This window comes from Arachis ipaensis, chromosome B5 (assembly GCF_059453495.1).
Source record: "Arachis ipaensis isolate K30076 ecotype BB chromosome B5, ASM5945349v1, whole genome shotgun sequence".
In the NCBI taxonomy this organism is placed as follows: Eukaryota; Viridiplantae; Streptophyta; class Magnoliopsida; order Fabales; family Fabaceae; genus Arachis; species Arachis ipaensis.
The window spans coordinates 111,685,663-111,692,453 of NC_142440.1; positions in this window are offsets into that span (position 1 = coordinate 111,685,663).

A 6,791-nucleotide genomic window follows, 5' to 3' on the forward strand; every position below is an offset into this window, starting at 1 on the left:
TTTGGCATTAGGGTCATATGGTGGTCTGGAGGAATTGTTCACATAGTTGGCTTGCTCCCATTCACATTCAACTTCTGGGGTATCTTCTTCTTGTGGAGGTGCTTGAGCTTGGACAGCTGAGACTTGATTCTTCTCTATTTGCTTGGTTAGAGCTGCCAGTTGAGCAGTGATCACCTTGTTTTGAGCTAACAAAGCATTCATAGAAGTAAGCTCCATCACTCCTCTTCTTGGGTTTCTCTCAGAAGCATAGAAATACTCATTGTTGGCCACAGTTTCTATGAGGTCTATCGCTTCTTCGATTGTCTTCTTCTTGTTGAGAGAGCCTCCGGAGGAGTGGTCTAAAGCTTTCTTTGATTCATATGGTAGCCCTTCATAAAAGATATGCAGCTGTACCCATTCGTTGAATATGTCTGGAGGGAACTTCCTTGTCAAGTTCTTGTATCTCTCCCATGCTTCATAGAGAGTTTCACCATCTTGTTGTCTGAAGGCTTGCACCTCAGATCTCAATCTATTGACTCTTTGTAGAGGGTAAAATCTTGCTAAGAACTTGTTCACCACATCCTCCCATGTTGTCAAGCTCTCCTTAGGAAATGATTCTAGCCACTTTGAGACCTTGTCACTAAGAGAAAAGGGAAACAAGAGCAGTTTGTAGGTGTCTGGGTGAACACCATTAGACTTCACAGTGCCACATATCCTCAAAAATGTGGTTAGATGTTGGTTGGGATCTTCTTGAGCATTCCCTCCAAATGAACAGTTATTCTGAACAAGAGTGATTAGTTGTGGTTTGAGCTCAAAGTTGTTGGCATGTATTTTGGGTCTCAAGATGCTACTCCCACAATTCCCAAGATTGGGATTGATGTAGGAGCCTAGCACTCTCCTTTCTTGTGAAGGGGCATGGTTAACAACTTCCTCTTCATGATGATTGTGTGCTTCTCCTTCCATGGTTTGGACTGGATTATCTTCTACTTCTTCTTCTTCACCAACTACTCTTTTGCCTCTTGCCACTGCTTCTCTTCTCAATCTCAAAAATGTTCTTTCCGGTTCAGAATCGTAAGAGGTTACAGCTCCTCTTCTCCCTGTCATACACAACACAAAACACAATCTAAAACAAGAGTTATCACCCCTTTTGGAAGAAGGGTGGGTAAGTCAAAATTAATTGATGCAACGTATCAAACAGTTAGTGTACTTTTTGTTAGCGTGAATATATATACAATGAACACTTAAGAATTAAAGTAAAGACTGAAATTAAAGAAACTAACAAAGTAAAGAAAATGCTTAATCTAAATGCTCATCAACTTAATCATTGTCAATTCAAAATCAATCCCCGGCAATGATGCCATAAACCATGATGACTGGAATTCACTCCCCATATAAAATGAATCCATTCTTTGGCAAGCGCACCAAATTATCGTCAAGTAATAACCCACAATGAAGTGGGGTCAAATCCACAGAGATTGATTGATTGAGCTATTTTAGTTAATGAGTTAATTTAGTTAATCTAATCAATGTAGAGAGTATTGAGTGCAGAAATTTAAATAGCAGAAATGTAAATGACTTAAAAGTAAATGAAAGCAATAAAGTGTAGAAAAGTAAATGACAAGAATGTAAAGAACTGAAACATAAATGACTGAATTGTAAATAGGAATGGGGAATAGAAGAAATTGAAGAAAGCTATAAAGAATAGGAAAGGTAAGAATAGGGAAGATTCATTGGGATTAGGAGATGTTGTTCTCTTTGGATTAAATCCAGCTCATCTCATCTTCAATCATGCAACTCATTGACCTCTTGGCAATCATGATTGATTGAACCCCAATTTCTTGGTGATTCAATCTCTCAAATCTTGATAATCAGCCAATTCCTTGGTCTAATTGCTCATGAAGAGAGATATGCTTAGTCCCTGATTATACCACACATCCTCATAGATCCAATTAATGGGTGGATTTTATGTCACCATATCCAATCCCAAAACCCATATCTATTCAAGTGTGAAAAGGAATTTCAACCATGGTTTCATGTTTCCTTTTCCAAGGTTCCCATGAAACTCATTTTGCATTCAACCTCTTTTCCAAGATGATTAAAAACTAGCATGAAGAACGAAATTCCTTCTAGCAAATCAAAGAGAAGATAAAGAGAAGAAGAAATTCACTATCATTAATCCATCAAGTACAACAGAGCTTCCTCTCCCAATGAGAGGGAGTTTAGCTACTCATAGCTTAGAAAAAAGTACAAGAGATGGAAAGAGATGAAGTGAAGTTAAACTAAGCAATCCAAAACTAACTAGCCAATGCAACCACCCCTTTTTCAGTACTTCTAGGGGTTATTTATACTACTCGTATTACTATAATTAAGAAAATACAAAAGAGAAAAGAAGATTACAACTAAAAGAAAAAGGAAAAACTCATAAAATGAACCATGTGTCTGGCGTGTGACTGGCGTTTGACTGGCGTGCCACGCCTAGCTTCTCAGCTTGGCATGGCGTGCCACGCCTGGCTGCCCAAGTGGCACGCCTTCTTCGCTAGCTACCCGGGAGTACCACACCTTCGAGCCCAAGTGGCACACCCAGGGTCTCTCCTTTGCTTAGTTAGCCTAGCATGCCATGCCTTCGAACTCAAGTGGCACGCCCAGGTTTTTCCCTTTGGTCTTCTTCCCTGAATCTTGAACTAATGTGGCATGCCCAGGTCTGGCGTGCTACGCCCATAATAAGCACTTTATCCTTCCTCTCTGGAAAACAACACTGGCATGTTACGCCCAGTAGGTGGCATGCCACGCCCACAATAAGGCTTCCTCATTCTTCTCTGGAAAACAACACTAGCGTGCCACACCCAGTAGGTGGCGTGCCACGCCCTTAATAAGGCATGAATGAGTTCCGCTAGTCCAGTAACTGACATGCCACGCCCAGCATTCAAGTGGCACGCCCATGGTTATCTTTATCTTGGCATGCCACGCCTTAAGTCCCAAGTGGCACACCTAGTCTTCCTCTTCCTTGGGTGCTAGAGTTCGCGTGCCACACCTTTGACATCAAGTGGCACGCCCAGTGTTGGTGCTTAAGCTCTGCAAGCATTAGCGTACCACGCCTGAGACCCAAGTGGCACGTCCAGCGTTGGTATTTCCTCCATGTTCCTCGGGTCAAACTTATTGGCGTGCTATGCCTTCGAGTTCAAGTTACACGCCCCTTGTTGGTGTGAGCTCCTTCAAGCTTGAAGTGCCATGCCTTGAACCCAGTGGCACGCCCAAGTCATGAGTAGAGTTGGCATGCCACGCCTTCGAGCCCAAGTGGCATGCCCAGTGTTGACTAGAGGGTTGGCGTGCCACGCCCAGCCTGGCGTGTCACGCCCCCTTTGTGGTCTTCACAAGTGCTCTCTGGAAAGTATAGTTGGCGTGCCACGCCTGGCTCTGGCGTGCCATGCCCATATTAATGCTCCATGAATCCTTTTCTGGAATTCTCAACTGGCGTGCCACGCCTTATTGCTGGCGTGCCACGCCCATACTATTTGGTGGCATTTGTACCAAGTGGCACGCCCAACTTCACACGCCCAGCTTCTTTTTCTTGTTTCCTCCTTCCTTTGTTGCTCTTTTCACCTGAAATTCAACACAAGCTCATTTCAAAGTAATGTACCATAATATTTACCATTAACTCATGAAATTGCATTGATTGAATGAGATTACACACTTTTTATAGTCCTTTTAGATAGAAGAAAGAGGTAGATGATGCAAGACATCAGTTTGCGGGATGGTGATAGAGTGGAGGATCGATTTTATCTTTTGTACATTTTGGTTATGTTGATGTAGTATCTCTCTCACTTTTGTGTATTGAATTTGTTGCCTTAAAGGCTTACTTTGAGAGACAGGATGTTGATGTTTAACTTCAAAACCTTTGTTGTATTCTGTTTGAGCTAGCCGGCCTAAACTCCGCAGGCTGTGACTAGTTCTCTTTTGTAAACCTTATATATATATGATTATCTTGTATCTATGATCCCTTTTCTTATCTTTACGTGTTTGTTTATCGTGTGTAATGCTTCGCGCTTTTATATATCTATTTTCTAAGTCTTTTACCTATATTCCTTTTTTAGGCTTCTAATATTATTACTTCCTTCCGTATATATTATTGTATGAGCTTTAGAACTGTTGTAACACTTTGTTATCCTTTGCTTTACGGCTGGAGGTAAGGCTTAGGTTGATAGGATGTTACATGTAATTTGATATTTATGACTTTTTGTGTGTGCTTTTGTCCACCCCATGCTCGTTTATGTATACTTTCACTACAAGAAAATAAGCTTTCCACCACATTTTTAAAGCGTGCAAAAAAGTGCTAAAAAGTGTGCCGATAACTTTTTGCCACGCTTTTTGAGCTATCGGCACTCTTTTGAAAAGTTCACATCTGCAAGCGTGCCTGTTGCTCTATCACCACGCTTTTTTTTCCATGCTTTTATCTATTGCCACTCTAAAAAACGTGGCCATATGTATAACCCTATAGCTACGTGACGATCAGATTTTTGCTAGTAAAGAATTCACAATAAATTCCCGTTGCTAGTATAGTTCCTAAACCAACAAAGAATCCTTTCGTACAAAAACTTGTTTGTCACTAAAGCTAACCCAATAAAAATAATAACCGAAGTATTTAAACCTCGGGTCATCTCTCAAGGAATTACAGGGAGGTGTGATTTATTATTGGTTATGAAAGATTATCTTTTTGGGATTTTTGAATAATGAACAGGAAAAGTAAATTGCAAGAATTAAAGTAATAACTAATAAAGCTCTTAGCAAGGTATGAGAACTGGAAATCCTATCCTAGTTATCCTTATCAATTCTGATGAGAATTGTCCGTTATCCCACTTAGTTAACCTCTAACTATGAAGGAAAGTCAAGTGGACTAATCAATTTGATTCCTCAAGTCCTAGTCAACTCCTAAGGAAAGACTAGCTTTAGAGGGATCCAAATCAACCAGAAAATTCTAATTATCAATCAACAAATGAGTTTGATAACTCAAGTGTCACTAATTACTCAACCAAAGCCAAAAGGAGAGAAATCTAAATATTGAAAGCATCAATCACATAAATTGAAGAAAGCAACCATAAATCTGAAATACCTCAAATTGCATTAAATAAAGAAATCAAATCTAACATGGAGTTCATAAACCAAATTGGGAAAATAAAAAAACTAAAGTAATAGAATAAATAAAAATAGAAGAGAAACTATATTAAAGGAACATTGAACCTGGAATGGAGAAGAAGTAAACCTAACCTAAAAGAAATCCTAAATCCTAAAACCTAAGAGAGAGGAGAGAGCCTCTCTCTCTAGAAACAACATCTAAAAACCTCAAATTGCAAATAATGAGAAGTTGTCTGAATGTCTCCTTGATTTCCCTACATTTTAGCCTCTAATTTGTGTTTTTTGGGCTGAAAACTGGGTCAAAAACAGCCCAGAAATCGCTGGGGGCGAATTCTGCTACGCTGGATTTTCTGCAGAACAACACGTGCACGTGATTCACGTGTGCGCGTCATTTATATGTATGGACACTATGAGGAATTATATATCATTTAGAAGCCCCGTATGTTAGCTTTCCAACCCAACTGGAACCACCTCATTTGGACCTCTGTAGCTCAAGTTATAGTCAGTTAAGTACGAAGAGGTCTGGCTGGATAGCTTAGCAATTCCTTTAATTTCTTGTATTCCTTCCACTTTTGCATGCTTCCTTTCCATCCTCTAATCCATTCATGCCCTGTAATTCCTGAAAACACTTAACACACATATCACGGTATTGAATGGTAATAAGAGAGGATTAAAATTGGTAAATTTAAGGCCAAAAAAGCATGTTTTCAATCATAGCACAGAATTAGGAAGGAAAATGTAAAACATGCAATTTACATGAATAAGTGTGAGAATAGTGGATAAAATTCACTCAATTAAGCACAAGATGTATCACGAAATAGTGGCGCATCAAATCTCCCCACACTTAAACATTAGCATGTCCTCATGCTAAGCTCAGGAGAAGCTATAAAGGAGTGAAGAGGAATGGTAAAACTTATGAAATGCAACCTATCTATATGAATGCAACTACATGAAAAAATGCTTTTACCTACTTGGTTTAAAAGTAAACAAATTCTCCAAGAATAAATATGAATTGGATCTCACTAATTCAAATCACATAATAAAAGACAGGTAAACTTGTAAGAGGACAGCTCATGAAAGCAGGGAACATAGAATCAAGCATTGAACCCTCATTGGTGGTGTATATGCACTCTAATCTCTCAAGTGTCTAGGGTTAATTCACTCTACTCTTCTCTAGTCATGCTTTCTAAACTTTGTTCTTCATCTAACCAATCAACAAAATTTAGTATACCAATGCAAACATCATGAGGTCTTTTCAAGGTTGTAATGGGGCTAAGGTAAGAGTGGGGATATATGTATGGCCAAGTGAGCTATAATATGAATCTTTGACTAACCTAAGTTCTCACCTAAACACACATACACTCTATATAACTCTAAAATCATGCCTAGCTATCCAAAATTTCCACTTTTACATCACATACTCATGTACCAAACTTTCCTTAATTTCACCCTATATGCATTGATCTTTTATTAAACTTGACATTGGGGTAATTTTGTACCCTTATTTATTTATTTACTTATTTATTTGAATATTTTTGGATTTTTTTTGAATCATAAAGGCAAACATAACATATCAATGCACATGAGTTTTTTTTTTTCTGGTCTCCTATGAGTATGCACCCAAACTCCCAATATTTTGTCAATAAAATTCAACACTTTTTTATCAACCCAAGTTCCCACGG